General features: G+C 36.1%; 2 long non-coding RNA genes across 2 annotated transcripts in view; one reads left to right on the forward strand and one right to left on the reverse strand.

Annotated features, from left to right (window-relative positions):
- Positions 1-18,995, forward strand: part of LOC148224894 (uncharacterized) — a 112,120-nt gene that overhangs the window by 81,049 nt on the left and 12,076 nt on the right. The window lies entirely within an intron of this gene.
- Positions 8,525-11,908, reverse strand: LOC148224897 (uncharacterized). Its single transcript, XR_015801628.1, has 2 exons — positions 11,509-11,908; positions 8,525-11,008 (listed from the first exon to the last, which is right to left on the reverse strand). It is a non-coding gene; the product is annotated as an uncharacterized LOC148224897 (long non-coding RNA).

Genomic DNA, 18,995 nt, shown 5'->3' on the forward strand with positions numbered 1-18,995 from the left:
CAGTACTGAGCGTTTCTGCTGCTCCATAAGTGGCTTGAACCTCAGCTTTTACACCTCAGTGAAGTTTGCAAAGCCAGTTTGAGTTGTCCTATAAACATTCCTTGACTTCTTGTTAGCTCTTGATTTCATCTATTTGCACATACATGGAAAAGAAAATAATTCCTTCAGTATAAAAACACAGAAGGTGTCTCACTGCTTGACAGAGCAAAGCAGTGCTGCTCGACAAATGAAGAGGCAAATTTTTTAATATAATGGAAACATGACAGTGAATTCTTCCAGAAGACAAAATATAGTTTTTAAGGGATTATTTTTAGGCATTGGTGCCGTCTAAAATTTCCAAACTTGTAGGAAGTTCCATAGGATTTACCAAATCTTCAGGCTGCCAAAATGGTCTCTTTTCTTACAATTTTTCCAAACATGAAAGTTACTTGGGCAGACTAAAGATTTCCCAGATGGAGATGAAATAAACGTTTTATCTGAAAAAAGTCCTTCAACCTGTGCTCAGCCTAAATATGTTAGCAGGTCGTTTGAAGCAGGATGTTTCATATGTAAGTGTGGTGAAAGGCTGGAGTTCTAGATTCTAGATAACTCTGTTTCTGCCTTTTTCAGATAATAGAAATAAATCTAATACATGCCATATCATTTAGTACCATAAAAAAAAAATTAAAAGAAAAAATTAAAAAAGGAGGGAATTCCTAAGTAAAAATAGAAGAATGTGCCTTACACGTGGCCTTTGAGTAAAACTGCTGACGTTTTGGATTGATAACTCTTTAAATTAATGATACATTTAAATAAATACTTAAATTGCCATGGAATTTCATGTTATATCTACATTAATAATATTAAATGAATTAGTCATGATTAATGTTATAAAAAAAATCAAATGAATTAATAATGATTGGTCCCTTATTGCAAAATGGGCAACACTTTATAATAAGTGGCAAATCATTCTTACTTCCTTTGGTATTTCTTGCCATAATTTTAATCATGATGAATTCTTTTGGTATTTAGGCATATATAATGCAAGATTCTATAGGAAGGCCGTTGTAATTTAGCATGATTTTACTAAAAGCATCAATTTTTAAACCTGCCACTATATCTGGGGCAAGATCCAGGCTGAATTTAGGCACTTTGAGGTTTTTCCAACTGGCACAATGTAGCTGTCATGGGATGTCCCTCAGAGTTGTGGATACTGGTGCAGAAGTGGGTAGGTGAGTAAGTCTCATGAGTTACTGAGCCAGCCTGTTCATGATAAATGGCTTCGACCAAATCAAGCTTCTGATTAAAAATCACCTTGTTATGCTATCTTTAAAGGTATTAGTTTTTTAAAAATATATCTATAAATTAATAATAATACTAATAATTTATTTCAGTCTTAAGGTCATATCTTATATATGTTAACAGTTTTGTAATGTCAATTCTCATGTTAGAGGACTCTGTTTCCTGGGATCCCTCATCTTCCATAGAAAATCTCACTGCTATGAATTGATTTTTTTGCAAATATTTCATCTGTGGTCTTGATCCTGTGGTGAGTAGGCACATCACAAGGCCAGCAAAACAATGCTTGAGTGGACTTAAAGGAGAGAAAGACTTGGTAAACTTAAAGAATGCTTAATTTTTGATAACAGAAGGGAAAAGAAGAAACTATGAGCAAAACTAGAGGTGACTGTATGCTAGACACGCCCTGAGTCTGCATGCGTGCACAAATGCATCCACAAACATTGCACTCTAGAAAATTTTTCCTAGTAGAGATGTTTGTGTGCTTTCAAAAAATACAGACAAAACAAGGAACTTATCAGATCAAAAGTCAAGAATGTTTTCTTGGTGGATAGTTTTGTTTATTTTGAGGCTGTGGGCACCCTACATGGGCAATGTCTAGAACTGAGAGCCTTTCCCTGTTTTACAAGCACTGGTGTGGTTAAAGGCTCCAGCCTAACAAACAACAGATTTCCCTTCAAATGCCACAAAACCTATCAGTTAAGCATCTGTGCTTTTTATTTGCTTGTTTGCTTGCATTGCACTTCTTTTATTATTTTATTTAATTGTTAAAAAATATCATTTAAATAGTTTCAAATAACACCTAATTTCTGAGTTGACAAGAAAAAGGGTTGTTGTCAGATAGTCACTCTCAGAGTACAGCTGAACATTGTCTCTGTAGTGATACCCCCCAAATGGGATATCAGAGAAAATACCTCTCCCATCATCAGAAATGTTGTCTTTATAGCTGTATCTCCTGAATTTGGACTTATTTGGCTAATTAACCCTGTTTCCATCTGTGGTGGGTTGACCTTGGCTGGATGCCAGGCGCCCACCAAGCCTCTCCATCACTCCCCAGCTGAACAGGGAAGGGAAAATAAGATGGAAAGGACTCATAGGTTGAGATAAGACAGTTTATTAAAGGAAAAGTGAATGCTTGCCTGTGTAAAAGCAAAGAGAAGAAAAATAGGTTTATTGTTTACTTCCCATTGGCAAGCAATGGCAGCCACTTCCTGGGAAGAAGAGTTTCAGTGGGCATAACAGTTGTTCTGGAAAGCAAACGCTGTCAATAACAATGCCCCCCTCTTCCTTCTCCTTTCCTTAGCTTTTATATCTGAGCTGACATCATACAGTATGGAATATCCCTTTGGTTAATTTGGGTCTGATGGCAGAGTTGTGTATCCAGTATCTTGCCCACTCCCAGTCCCTTGATGGGAGAGATATTCGAGAGAAAGTTCTGATTCTGTGACAATTCTGCTCAGGGCTAGCCAAAACACTGATGTGTTATCAACACCTTTCCAGCTACCAGTGCAGAGCACAGCACTGTGAGGGCTGCTGTGGGGAAAATTAACTTCAGCTCAGCCAGACCCAATACACCTTTACAGTTTCTATTTTCCTCAAAGGCATCTTACAATGAATATCTTGAGCAGCTCTGCAACTTCTTGCTGCTGGACTGCTTTTCTTCCATTTTGGCTTTGCACAGACAGAAAATTGCATTAAGATCAGCATTCTTAGTGGACAGATTTTAAATGTCCTGTGTGTCTCAGAAGGCCATATTGCTGGCTTTGGTTTCCTTCCATTTACTTTGGTCAGTTGGATGAAACCACAGATAACTTAAATCCTTATTTAACTGCTCAAGAGCCCCATCCAAACATCTGGGGTTCTTTTCTGGATGTAGGAATGGAATACATTAGAGACAAAAAGCTGAACCTAAAGTGAATCCCTCAAATTTAACGGGAGATGAGATGAAGCCTTTTGAGATTTTCTTAACCAGTAAACCTATAATTTCCTTAGAGAAATTTTGATCTCTTCTTTTCCCAAGGGATAAATTGCCTACAAACTCTGTCATAACATCTTTGAGTTGAAGGCTTAATGGGTTTTGCAGGTAAGTCAATAGTTTGTTCTTAAAATTCTTAAGAAGTAAAAGAAAGGGGAGGGGAGAAAAGGGGAGTGAAGTGGATTCAAGGCAAGGTAAGGGAAATAAAGGCAAGGGACCACCAATGCAAACAATTTTTTTTTTTTTTTTGACACTGATACTGTAATCAGGTTTGCATTCATTGTGGGAATTTTATTACTAGGATTCAAGAAGCGACCCTACAGAAATTCTATTTTCTTCCCCAAAAATTTATGTTAAACTATAAAAGATATGCATAACATCATGATATTACCAAATTCAGTCATTATATATAGATTTCCTAGCAAGTATATAAAAAATAGATATAAATGCTCCCAATTCTGTAGGTAATAAAATGCAAATATTCCTTTATTCTTTAAGGTTTTGTTTTTTTCATCCACAAGGCTAAAAATCAGAGGTAAGTAAAGATCTACAGCCAGGTGTTTGACTTTTATCCACGTTTTATGCATACAATAGTAATCACTTAACATGAATAAAAATTGCATTAGTTCTTACACAAATGACATATCCTAAAGACAGACTATTTTTAAACAAATGCCTAAATAAAAATGTGTGCACCTGCAAGCTTAAAAGGCCACTGGAAGCTATCAGCATGGAAAGTATCACCTACAAACAGACTCTATTTAAAACAGGACGCATTTAACACCTGTAATGTGTTTAATTTTGCATTTTAGCTGTTTTACTTTTTTCCCTAGCAATTGCATGTAGCTTTTTTTTCTTTAATTGACTATTTCCATATTATATATATAGACCATCACTAAATACTCATATGTATTTACTTAGGTTGATCTAGTCTAGCAGGAAAAGTCAATCAAACCAATTATTTTATATCTGAAATAAACAATTTCTGTTAAAAAAAATCTAGGAGATGATGAGATACAAACACACAAGTTTGGCTGGCATTTTAAAATCAGGTTAAACACTTTCACTCTTATAACCAAGGTATTTCTTCCTTTCCCTGACACTGATGAACTTTAACCCTCTGCCATAATGGCATCTGCTTGTCTGGTTCTTACTGGAATGAGATAGAGGTATTTGTGTAAAATGCATTTGACCCATTTCCTATTTTTAATTTAAGATTAAAGAAATTACTCAGGCTACTATATCATCATTTTAAGTAACTTTTCTTTGTTTTCTTAGTCAAAGCACAATAGAAAGTTAAAACATAAGGCCCACTAATTGTATGATCATGTTCTGCCTTAATAGACATGATGGCTCTTTTCAAGAATTTTGAGAGTCAATTTTTTACATAGATGAGAACTCAATATTTCTTAGACAAAGAAGACAATTTAATTGGTAATACTTAAACTAGGATTGCATCTGTTTCTTTAAAATAAAGGCTAAGAAATTTTAAAATTTCTTCAATTAATCACAATATTCCAATAAGTTTTAAAATACAGAGGTTTTGTCTGCAGTTGTGTAGTACTTATTTTGATATATTTTTTCTGCCTAGATTGTTGCATTTGATATGAAAAGGGTTCTGTTTACTTTTATTTTTTTGAGTTGAACATTACAGAAAATGTCTTTCTTCCACTCTAACTTTTTAGAAGTTAGAAGGCTAAAAACTGAGGATTTGTTCCTCTGCATAACTTAAGCAAAAATGTGTCCTGTTTCAATGGAACATAGGTGATCTGAAGGGGCTGCAGAATAATTTAGCATGCAGATTTTAGAAAGGAAATTCTTAAAGGGAATATAGCCAGAAACTCTGAAAATGTTAATAAAAGGTTCTTCACTCTAAACCACTGGTGACATTTGAGGGCAAAACCTTTTGCGTTTTGATCTGCCAAGGTCAGGAAGTACAGACTCACTTCCACATATTTCTCCCTTATCTGGAAGGAGAGTCTAAGAAATTTAAATGCTCTTGTAGATATATCCTTTTCTATTCAATCTTATTGCAATTCTTATGACAAAAAGAATCTTTACTAACAATTAACTTTGTCTAGATCTTTGAAACCAACTAGTGATATTGTTATTTTTTTGTAGTCTGAAAAACCTTTTCACCTGTATGCTTTTATATTTATTGTCCAGCAGTGATTGGGGCCATTCATTAAGAGAACTATCTCTATTACTTTGACAAAAAGCTGATAACCTTGCCTTATTCTGGCCCAGGTATTTATTAATGACTCCCAGATACCATTTTCCAGTGTTATGCACCGCAGTATTTTAATATGATGGTACAAATTGGATAATACAAATGTCCTCAAACCATTGTTACAACTCCCAGTGATAGTGATGGCAATGCCCACAACGCTCTGTTAAATTGCTTGTGATGACTGCTCCAGCCAGTGTGCTTCATCTGGAGGCACTTTTGCTGGCATTTCATGGCCTCTGGACTCCTTCAGTCCAGCTGTACTTCTTGATGGAGGTGATGCATTGCCACACAGCCCCCTAAAGCTTTCCAATACCTGTCCTCCACAGGATTTATCTGCAAGAGAATCATCCCTGACTTCATAGATCCTTATGTGAGTGACCCAGCTTGGCACAGCCTGGTGGCACCCCAGAGTATCTGTCCCAAACTTAGGCGATATCATCTGCAACAGCCTGAGTTCAAGGAAGGTTAGATGAGAAATTAGAAGCTTCAGATGCTTCAGTTAAAGACCTAAAAAGTTGTCACCAAGTGGGCAGTGGTCCTTTGCACCATGTTTGTTATCTAGCCTGCCCAAAGCGCTGTGAGTGCTCCCCGTCTCCATTGGTGCCAGCACCAGCTGCGCTTTTCCCATTGTCTTGTGCATGAAAAAGCAAGGCCCTGCTATTTTGCCCTTTGTTTAAATTATTGAAGTTCTCTTGTCAACTACTACTAGCTCCTAGAAGATTTAGGTCACTCATCAGTTATCCAAAGGTGTTTATTTCATAGCTTGTTTGAACAGTTCACCAAAGTCAAGTACCAACGAAATCTGCATTACCAATATAAGATTCTTTTGAGTCATCAATGAAGAGCAGTTGAACTAGTAAAAGGTCATAGGAAAATAATGTGATAAAAGGTGCAAGACCTGGGGAGGCTGGTAGCCTAGTTTCAGAGGTAGTAATTGTAGCTGCTAAGACATTATACACACTCTTCCAAAGGTGCCACTCAGTCACAGAGCTTAAGATGGGAATTCATGCATATCTTCCCTAGTTATATGTTAAAATTATACTTTGCTGCACTCTTCTCCAATCTGAAAGAACAAATTTCCTGAATGCTTGTTTTGATGGGAATCTTGAATCTGTTGAAAATGTTGATGCTGCTTTTCTCCCTGAGATTTTTTTCCTTTAAAATATTTGGTGCTAGCTTAAGAATACAGATGTGAGGAGCTAGCTTTCCCTAGCTGGCAGGAAGCTGTATCTGTGCTTAGTTAGTACATTCTTTTCAATCATACTATATCTATAATTTTTTTGAAGACAGACTGGCTTTAAAAATTACTTTGGTCATAGAACTCTATCATTGAAGTCAGCCTTTTTGCCTTAGAAAACACCATCATGATATAAAAACTTGACAATAATGGGCATAAATATTAAAAGACATAAGCAAAATGAAAGAAAAATGATGAGACTTAGATCTGATGATGCAAACTGTAGTAATGCTTTTTCCTTCTCTGTGTCTATGTGGTGGTTTCTTGGGGTCTTGTATCAGGGAAAACCCCACAATATATGCTTTCTTTTCAATAACAGCCAATCCTGGTTTTCCTTTTTTTTTTTTTTTTATTGATTGAATCAAAGAAAGATTTTAAAATGCTAGAGAACATGTTGATGAGGATCTTACTGCCCATGATACATTTAGAACTTAATGGTTTCTTACAAATAAAAGATCATAATAGGCCAATTAGTCTTGATAATAAAGACTGAAATCTTTTGTGAAGCTTCCTTATATACTTTACAATACTCCTGTTCAAGATGTTACTCAAATTCACATGAAGATGTTTAATCTAGAAAGCTTGCAAAAATTTTGAAATTTCTTGCTTCTCATAGCGATTATTAAAAATGGAAGCAGTGAATTTATGTCCTGAAGGGACAGTATCAATCAATATGAGCTAGTTCCAGAAATTCATCCATTCAGAATGCACTACAATAGTACAAGATCAAATACAATGAAATAACTGTTATTTTATTGATACATAATCTAAAGATTTTTATAGCAGGTTTTTCACTCCAGTTTCAGACACCAAAACATATTGTCTAAATGTATTTTTCACATTGGCCATAGATGTCTAACCTACAATTACAGTCACTGGAAATATGTAGTTTGACTTAGCTATCCACACATATACATCCAGTAACATCATATTTTCCTTCCATAGCCTGTCTGTGAGTAGAAATAGACTTTTTCCAGTTTGACAAATGTTCTAAAATGATGTTTAACTGGCATCTCTTTGACATCAGGTCCATTTTAAGAATATATATTGTTTTTCATTTGGATATTTTTAAAATTTTGTTTCTATATTAACAAAAAAGCCTCAGTGTGAGGTAAAGATGTTTATTTGCTGAATATTTTGCCTACCTTAAGGTAAATGAGAAATTTTAAACTATATTTCTTATTCATCTGATATGCTTATAGTGCAGAAGTGAAAAAGAGCACACATAAAAGCACAAATAGAGTTCTTTATGGAGAGGTAGTCACTGAATCCCTCTTGGCAAAATTTTGAGAGTTAAAACACTTAGATAATTTTAAACACCTGTGAACTAGGCAGAAGCAATGATGTCACATCTTTCCCTATACTATGACAAAAATACTGTCTTTTGACAGCCTGTTGGCTTCAACAGAGATGATCAGAATCACATGAGCTCTAGTGCAAAAAACAACCTCAAGACATTTATTTTCTGTCCCAATGGTATACTTTCATATGAACTCTGTCTCCCTTATATTTATTCATCTCTTTGGGCCACTGAAATTGAATATTGAATACCCAAGTCAGGTCTCTTTGTGCACCAGGAAGGTCAGACAACTTGATTACACCAACTATAATCAAAGAGTATTCATTTTTTTCATATCTGCTCACCATCTCTGCAAGAACTGAACTTTGCCAGAAACAGCAGGATGGATGAACAAATCTTTGGAAAAGAGTAGTGCAGCACTGGGTATACGCAGCATTTGAGGAAAGAAAATATTCTCTACTACTTAAAAAAAAAAAAAAAAAAAACAAACCAAACCCAAAACGATTAAAGTGTGTGTGGATATGTTTATTAACTATAAAATAAATGAATTTTTACTCTATGCAGAAACAAAGTGAGAAAGCTAGTGCAGAGGCAGGTCATCATGTGTGAAAAAAAGTTAAAGCTCATACCAAGCAAAGCTGAGCTTTCTTGTCGGTTTTCATTCAGCTGCACTCATCTATAAAAGAGCTATTAAAAACATCCATTAGCTGTTAATTTAGAATACTTCAGACAGTGATCCCTAAACCTTCATTGATATCTTTCCAACAACCTCCTAATCTCTGAAAATTGTTGGCAAGAGCTCCACTGAATCAGCCAATCATCAATCCTGGCTTTCATTATTTGAGTTAACACAGATGCACGACCTGCAAACACTTAGAAGAAATACAGATCTTCCTTTTGCTTGAAAGGCATACTTACAAGCAGAATTTGATTTCATGAATGGAATTGCTTCTCTTATCTGTGTCATCTCAAATTAATGTCAGAAAACCAGCACATAACGGCAGTAAAGCCAGAAACCATCTACGTGCGGTTTACAAAAATAGTCAGGAACTATTGTTAAAATACTGCTAAAATCTATGATTTGCCTCTACTCTAGATACTGCTACTCACAAAAGCAAGCAGAAAAACCAAACAAAAGCAAAGCAAAAAAACCTCTCTGATGAACTAAGTAAAATTTTGATGTATTGTGATTTTTTCATTTTCATTTCCTAGACGGACCAACATTTTTCCATGGATTCAACTGGGAATACATACACTGGATTTAAAATGTGTTATCTATTGACAGGGGAATAATATTTCAAATATTTTTGGGGGTCTACTTAAATTAGGCACAAACATTGACTTTGTTAAATCTGGGCCATATCTTTTATGTTAATAACTAGTAATTAGTTATGAGCATATTAAGCATTGCAACTCATGCATCAATCTGAGGATTTATTAGTTTAAAATGTTTCCTTAGACCCTCATAGCTATTTCTTATTTAAAAGGACGTGTTTGTCTTCATAAATTCTAGCTACAAAAGCAAATATAATTTTAGCACAAAATCCTATCTGGTGGAGGCTAATTTGCTGGTTGCCTCAAGAGCCCACCTTCCCTCATACAAGATTTTTGGACACAACTTTCCTATAGGTACTGCAGGTACAAAAGTGGTTGTCTTTGTGCTGCCTTTTGCTTCAGCGAATAGCCCCCAATACACTGTAAATTTGATTAGTTTAGAAAGATCTTAGAACTTCTGAATACAGAAAAGTATGGAAAAGGTAGAAAAAGTAGAGTTCTCTTGCTAATTCAAAATATTAAACTTGGAAGAAAGAAAAATATTTAGAACAGCATCTAAAAAGATGTGGAAAACTATGAATGCAGAGACAGAATTCTAATGAACAGAGGAGGAACCTTTCTAAGAGATTCAACCATGACTTAGATTTTAAAATGAAAGTTCAAAGAGGCTTTTTTTTTGCTTTGAAAAAATTACGTACATACATGTGGAATTTCATCTTTCACATTATAATGTAGGAACAACATTGAAACTGAGAAGCTTTTTAAAAAAGATCCTTGGAATGTTTTTTTAAGCTCAGCCACTTTGGAAAGACAGAAACACAAGTATACATTTATATTTGAAAATAATTTTGGACTTCAATCAGCATGGACTTTTTTCATTGCATCACAAACTAAGCACAGTTGTTGGTGTCCTCCAAGCTAAATTTACAGAGCCAAGTACCAGAAATTCATGCAGAGCTATAAATATTAATTTGAATTACACACCAAGGATGTCCGCTAACTCAGATTCAACAAACTAATGTGAATTTATTTCTTGTTTTTGTAGTCAACTGTACTAATGTAATTACTTATGTTCTAAAGTAAGAAGATATGCAATAATTTTAAATAATCCACATATTATCTCCCTGCTTTTCACTACCAAGTGGGCATTAAAAAATGTTACATCTTGGGTAAGATAAAATAGAATTATTTTGCTCTTTCAAAATTTACCTTATTTTTTCCCCTTTAGAATAGCCATTTCAAACATAAAGAACAGACACACACCATTAAGGTTCAAGCACACATTAATATTTTGGAGCTCTTTTCAGGGCATTCTTTTTATGACATTCACCAGATTCCTCAGCCTTAAAATTAAAATGTGTCTCAGAGATAGCTGCAGATTAATTTACTAAGCAGCCATTAAAGTGAAACATGATTCCTTGTTACTATTTACAACTACTCTTGCTCTGGCTAGGTAGAGGATCTTATTTTTCTTAAATCCTATGTATATGGGGTACCAAGTTAGCTGATTTTCCCTAGAAATCTGTCCATGGAAGATGTTGCAAACAACTCATTCTTTGTCACAGGTCTAGAGGAGAAGCCATACAAGGAGCAGCTGAGGTCACTTGGTGTGTTCAGCCTGGAGGAGCCTTCACTGCAGTCTGCAGGTTCCTCGTCAGGGACAGTGCAGGGACAGGCACTGATCTCTTCTCTCTGGTGACAGCGACAGGACCTCTGTGAACGCCATGAAACTGTGTCAAGGGAGACTTAATTTAAGTATTAGGAAAAGTTCTTCACCTGGAGGGTGGCTGGGCACTGGAACAGGATCCCCAGGAAGTGGTCTCAGGGTGTGACCCTTAGGATTGCCCTGTGCAGGATCAGGGGTTAAACTCGATGATACCTGTGTGTCCCTTTCATCTCAGGATATTCCATGGCTCTATGATTCTCATTACATGCTTTTAAGATAAATTGCAAGCCTTAAATTCATGAAGTCAGATAAAAAAGGAAGTAGCAATAGTTCAACAAAACAAAAACTTGACCATTGCAATGACACTGAATAGTGACTATTACGCAGCACCTGAATATTGTCTGAGATGAAAGAAGGAATTTCAAAAAAAAGAAAGAAAAAGTCTTTGGAATACTGCTGGTGCAATCCAAGAGAATTTGGTATTTCTTGTATGCACATAATTACGTATTACTTTGGATTTTCTTCTTACCCTTTCTTCATAACCTACCTTGCATTTCATATATCCAAATGTGGGTGCATTAGGAAGTGAAAAATGACACTGGACCTCTTCAAAATATCATTAAATCTATGGCCTATAATATCAGATAAAAAATAATAAGGAAATTACGCAATAGGTGCAAGACATAATTATTTGAAATACAAATTTATTAGTAACATATATTTTATGTTCAGTTGTGTGTTTGATTTGTAGGTGCAGTTACACACACAGTTATACACAGTTATGACACTGGTGATAACACCTTTTTCATGAAATCATATTTTGTTTCTATTAGTAAGATTTGGAAATCTCATGATCTCCCATGAGATATAAAATCATGGCAAATTTGTATACGTTTGACAGTGTCACACTAATTTTTGTTGAATTCTAATGTGTGTCTAATTGAAAAATCAAATCCAATATGCATTTTTTTATATCTCATATGTATAAAAACACATACATACATCCATGTGTATTAATCAAGAATTTTATTTAAAGTTGACTCAATAATAGAAAAATGCAATAATAGATAATGTCTTATTATTAACTTCCTTAACTAGAATGTAGAAAGTTCTAACTTAGGAAAGAAGACAGTTTGTTTTCTTGTCTCTCATTTTTCCATCACAGTATGTTATGCCAGGTGAAAACCATTTTCTACATAAATCTGTTTCCTCCAGAATATATGGTGCTCAGAGGATATAGAATCTCTTGGGTCTCAGCTTCAGATGGCACAATCCTGGTGAAATCAAAAGAACCATAGCAAATTATGTCTGTAAAGGATCTGGCTCAATTGTACCTGAAGATAAAAAGGAAGAAGTGTTTTAAAGTATTACACAGCCATTCACAGGTACATACAGGAATTGCAAAACAGTTGCTCCAGGTCTTATTAAAATGGCATTAAGCACTTAATGCTGCAGACATCTTTCTGACAGATCACCTCTCCAGGCCTTGACAGCTCCCACGTGCCCAGTGAAACTCCTTGATGAGTATGGGCTATAGAGACACTGTCGTTCATGTGCTGCAGTTATCAGCGTGGCAGAACAGCATGGACTGACAGATGCTATGGAATTTAACTTCTAATGATTCCTTTATCAGTATCAGTATTTACTGAACTTTTATATTTGGTTTCTAAGCCATACAGTATTATCTCCTTCTACCTTTTTCTGCTTCTTTGTTTCTTTCATTTTCTCATTCAAATTGCCAGTTACTCCATAACTGCCACAACCTATTAATTGACATTAACCTCGGGTGATCCCCGACGTTTGTCATCCTAAAAATGTTCAGATCATAATTGCCCTAAGTTTAATAAGGGATACCAAGGTAGAGAGAGGCAAGTAGAGGCTACATTAATTTTCTTGGAGTGATAGAGGTAAAAAACACTTTATCTTCAATTGAAGACATGACCTGAATATCTTCAGAACATTACATTATTTTATGACTTACTCTTAAACCCAATACCAGGTTAGTTCAGTATCTACTCATATGCCCCTCTAATATGTGATAAAATGATAGAAAAAAAATTAATAATAAAAACCAGCATGAACAGTACTTGAGATGAACACAGTAAAGAAGATCAAATAAAGAGACAGATGAACAAAAATAAACTTATTTATTAGAGGAAAAAAAGGTGAATTATGTTCTTTGATTCAGCTGAGGGAAGCACTTAAGCATACACAAAAAATTATCTATATTAAAAGGCAAGTTGAACTTGTGACTTCAATGGAGCCTCAGCTTGGGTTTCACTCCAACACCATCCTGAACAGAAAGAAGCTTTACACTGTCAGGTTCTTCACAAAGCACAGCTGTCCATAAGCCAAAGGCTGCCTGGGCTGACCTGTGGCTCCAGAACAAAGTTGCTCTGGTCTCTGTGTATGTGTGCTTCACTGCAGCAGGCAGTGAGTGAGACCTGGGGCATGCTTCAGTACTGGAGCCAAGAGGTCTCAGATGATGAAGGGAGGACTAAAGCATCTCTATTACCAGAGTTTATGTGTAACCAGAGAGAAAGAATATCTTTATATTAAGAACCTGCTGACAACATGAAGGGGACTGTTGTATCCTTTTATACAGCAGTATAGGGCTGTAAATTGCTAAAGGTGGTCACTATTTAAAGCACAACACTGTTCAGAAAAGAATCTCATGGAATTACATGCCTGTCTTAAAAAAGGCAAGGTTCAGCCAGTGTGGTTAAGCTTGTCTGACAAATCAATGTGTAATCAACTGCAGAAGATATCAGATGATGTGGTGAAGGAGAGAAAATAAAATATAGAGCGCCCTGAAAAAACAACAACAACAACAACAAAAAAAACCAACTAAACAAAAAACCCCCCAAAACAAACAAACAAACAAAAAAAAACCCCAAAAAATGGAGGCAGAAAGGATGGCAGTATTCAGTTCAAATTAGTTATGCTTGATAAAAAGGAGAGACCAGCAATGAGAAAAAATCATCAACATTGCCCCATTCATCATTTGCAAGGTTGAACTTGCAAAGAAGGCTTGGATCTCCAAACTTAAAAAGATGATGGGAGCTGTTTTGCATTTCCAAGGAGCTCAGCCTGCATTGTGTTAGGTTGTGGAAGAAGTGGGTGCTGTTCTTATCCTTTGGAGGTGGAAGAGAACCTGGTGGGAAGGAGGACAGTGAAGAAAAACAACGCTTAAGAAATGCACCGTGTAAAATCAGCTAAGATTTTCTGATGTATATCAGAAAGGAAACCAGCACTTTTCTTTAAAGATTCTGTGAGTATGTCCAGAATTACATGGTTTTGTGCTCCCAAAATGGAACTCTTGAGGGACACCCACACCACGGGTACTGGCCATGGCTGATAATCAGAGAGCTTAGGATTACTCGAGTGTGCAGATGATGAAGGCTCAAGAAGTCAGTGCTCTCAAGCAAAAAATGACACCTAGGAAAACATTGGAGCACCAACTTAATACTTGTGGTAATGACTGGGTAACAAAAGGGACTAATCCCTGCAAGCAACTAAAATTGTTCAGGGAAAAAGATAACAGCAAGAGATGAAAACAACTTGCAGGGATCAATGGACCCCAAACCCTGCAACTCTAAAGAAATAAGGTTTACATGACAAAGTAGAATTGCATATGTATTACATTGTACAATATTTTTGTTAGTAAATGGATACTGGAAAGAGAATCCCAATTCACCTCAGTTCACAAGAATTTTTCCTCCGTATCTCTGACATAGTAAAAGCTATGGTTTTGTTAGAAATCTAAAGCTTCTCAAAAGCTTTTATTATCACTGGTGTACTAAGCATTAAATGCCTCTAAAAATGTTGAAAGAAGAGAACAAAGTGAAAACAAAATTTGGGTTTTCATTTTGCTTGTTCTGCATCAGCTTTTAATTTATGATTAGACTATAAAAGATATGTAGTTTTGCAAACTTCTTTTCTTAAGCTTATTTAATATAAGAATTTAAGTGAGTAGATCACTTGCATCCTCTTGCTGCTCCTCCAAGGACAATTCACTTTATTTCATGAAAAGAAGTTGCACAGATTGCCTTCCAGATTGTTAAAGCAGGATTTTTTTGGTCTCTAATAGTTACATGATTTCTCTTATATTTTTCCTGGTAGAGAGATATATTATTTTAAAAATACCTATTTCAACTTTCAAAATTATTTTCAGGAGCTCTGTGAAAGTACTGAAGTTAATTTAATCAGTCAGTTTCCATTTATTAATCAGGTCTGAAAAAACAGTGTTGTTACATACCAGGCAGCAACAGCTAACTACCCCAGCAGTCTCTGCTGTCTGTTGTTGCATAGAGTGAAGATGCAATTAATAATGAGCCTGACTCCAGGAGAATAGAAATTCTCCTAAGCTGAGAGGATAAAATCACACCTTCAGTGATTTAAATATATGTACTGTAATGTCATAAGGACATTTGAATAGGAAGATTTCTTCTGTTGGGATCACAGCTGTTTTTCTTAGAATAGTATTTTTAAATTGTGGCCCACCAGAAGAGACATCCTACGGACATTCCCAGTCTATGCCCCAATCCACACAAGGAAAGGATGTGTAGGAAGGATTATCTATTGATAGCTCAGGTATTCTGAAAGGAAACTTCTTCTTTGCTGACATATGGGAAGACTGTCCCTCATCCCCCTTGTTTACTCACAGGCTCTTCCTCCAGCCTCTGACTGTTTTTTCCCCAAGACTTCCATCCTGAGTGCCTCTTTCCTTGGAATTTGGAACTACAATTCTGAAACTTGCAAAGTGGACCTTGAAGGGGAATAGAACTAACCTTTACTCCCTCCACAGGTGGGTGATCACTTGGCTGAGAATACTTGCCTCATTTAAAAGTTCATTAGAAGTGAACGATTACCAGCTAAATAAACTTCATTTCCTCCTTATCTAGCAGAATATGGTTTTGCACAGATTTTAGAGCATTTGAAAAAGCTTCATTTGGGACCTGCACTAGAAATAGTGACAGACCTGGAAAAGGGATGGATGTGCAAAGAGGGGAAAAGTAGCTGCACAACCTGCTTCTACAGCACTCGGCCTGTCAGAATGGCTTCTTGGGTAGTGGGGCACTGGGAGGAATTTTTGTTGGGTACAAGGACTGCACACAACTGATGAAGCAGCCCAGCAATGTGACACACGCCCAGGGCTGGTCACCTAGAGGTTGGATGCTGTAATATACAATATTCTTCTCGAATAGCTCAAGCAGATGTACAGTTTTTTTCTGATGTAGTTTTGACTACCACAACTACCAAAGTGCAGAGTGCATTACAGTCTGACCCTGTACAACACTACATTTGACTCTAAATCACAAAGGCAGACTCAAAACTAGTTCTTTCACATGCTGGCAAATGAGCAAAATACAGAGTAAATTGCAACTACAGGAAGTAAGGATATTTTTGTATCATTCTGGAACAATTCATTGACAAATATAAAGGGAGACATATATGGCTCTTGTAACCATGTGTTAATGATGAAATACAACATCAAGAATTTTAATTTTACTGAAATTGCCGTTGTCAAAATAACTGCATTAGTTAATTTAAAATTCTTCATTGGAGAATGGCCCAGGCTATATCTCTGTTGCTCAAAATGTTTTATTGTGTAATCACTGCGCTTTTTTGATGAGCAATTTCTTTAATGTTATGCTATATATATGTATGGCAAAACTGTGAGTGATCTTTGTTTTTATACAGTACTGTGTTTTGCATATAAAATACATTATGCATATTCTCTCTCCCTGTCTCCAACTCCTACCTTCAGAAAGCAGAGAATGGAGATCCAATGCTCCTTAGTGTCTGTGAGTGCATTTTGGTTTGTTCAAGCCTTCGAACTTCTTTTTTCCCCAAACTATACACCTCTAAAATAACTGTAACAATCTCAACCATGCAGCTACTTCAGATTCCTGGACTGAGGTACAACAGCCCCCACCTCCTCCCTTTGCTTCTTCTCTTTTCCTCTGTTACACTGGCAGCTTGGAGAATAAGCAGGAATTATTTCTTGCAGGGGAATAATCTGTCCTGGGCTGCTTAAATTAACTTTATGCAGAAAATGGCCATGCTACATCACAGCCAGACCCATAATGTCTTGACAGAAAAGGATGATAAGTAGTCCCTTTCCTCTGATGGCATCTTTCCCTTTTTCTGGATGCTGATCTGCTGTGTCTGCCTGCCTGCTTTATTCACACCAAATGGCACATTCACTTTCCTTGAGCTTCCCCAGAAAACATAGCGACATTTTTCAAAATACATAATTTATTGATTTGCATGTCCAAAGATGATCTGGATGATGTTGGCAATGGTTTTGCATTCCAGTAAGCTTACGGATGGTGAAAACAGATACAGCAGAGGTAATGGCTAATCAGGTAATATGATTTTGCTGTTCCTCTGTAGAGGAACAGATCTGCAATTGGCTTGTTTGATACCAGAAGTAATTTGAGAATGAGGACATGGAGCTGACATAGCACGGTTCAGAAGAAAATCCATGATTTAGAATATTTTTTCTGGTGTCATTTCTTTATCTGATTAACACAGCAGACCATTGGTACTCTGACTGCATGTTGCAGAACAGGTGGAGCAGAGAGTATAACCTACAATGGGAGGTGTAGGGAATGACAGAGAGACAGACACAGACACAAAGAAGGATGAAGTCCTGTCTGGGAAATCACACATAACCTGAAATTATGTGTTAAGTAGTGGGCCTGATGGTGTTGTGATGCAAACTGTGATGCCATGCCGATATGCACTGACTTACATCCTCTGAAGATTTAATCCCCAGACTATCAAACTGTTCATGCTGGAATGCCAGTATTAAACTAACCTTGGAGAGCTACAAAACATGCATTAACAAAAGGGCCCACAGAAACCTGGAAGGCAAAGTAGTACAGCAATTCTCAGCAGCACACTATGATGTACACAGCCTGAGTGTGATGGAAACAGTTAATTGATAAATAAAGCTCCTAAATATTTTCTGTGCATTTAGACAGTGCATTGAACGGTTTCTCATTGTGCAGGGGAAATAGGTACACTTCCAACCACCCTGATTCACCCTTGGACATTTCCTGACTATGTCTTATCGCTCAGTTGAGCATAAATTCATAGATTTTATGGTTAAGGGAGCTTGAGATGGGCTGCTATATTTTCAGCACTTAGTTCTGCCACTTCTTATTGGACCATCTGCTGTCACCTTAAAGAGACAAGTGTATATTATCAAGGTAAACATACAAATCATTCCAGCATTTGATATTAAAAAAAATAGAAACCTTTAAAAGTATTGATCCAAATGTGTCAATAATGTTACAGAGATAAGTCCTTAAAAAAGAAAATAACATAAATATTGTCTGTGCAGATTCAAACAGGATATTTTCACCACACCATACAAATATTTGCTGTTTACAGAGCTTTACAATTTATTTATTTCAATGAAAATGCAAGATTCATTCTATTTCCAGTAGAATAATTCTAAAAGGAAGGGAGAAAATGAAAAAATTATCATGATTATTTTAGAATTGAATGGTATTATCTAACAGTATGATTAAAAGTCAATCTTTCAGGGACTGAGTGCATCTGAAAACAGATGAAGACACTGTAACATTCATCTCTGTGCACACAAAAGAGATTCATATACACAAATATATGTGCACACTTGTAGGCAGGCTTTAATACATGCCCTAGTTTCAAATTCTAGAAAGAGAGATGCACATGGCATTCATTGTTAGGGGAAGGATCATTGAACTTTGAAGCAAAACTAAATCTTATCATGGTTTATATACATATGGCTACATAAGACTCTGATAATACTATGGAAGAATAATTATTGTCTATAAGACCTATGGCATGAATAAATCTGCTGACACACTCCCCTCTGTAGTTTCCATCGTTAGCACCTTGATCTTTCACACACATATATGCACAAACTTATATATTTATTTGCAATCGTTGTGGTGTTGGGGTATTTCCCCCCCCCTTAGGAAAATACACTTAACTGTAAGATGAATATACTGAGTCTGCTTCTTTCACAGATGCCCA

Source organism: Sturnus vulgaris, chromosome 2, assembly GCF_052056855.1.
Source record: "Sturnus vulgaris isolate bStuVul1 chromosome 2, bStuVul1.hap1, whole genome shotgun sequence".
Lineage (NCBI taxonomy): Eukaryota > Metazoa > Chordata > Aves > Passeriformes > Sturnidae > Sturnus > Sturnus vulgaris.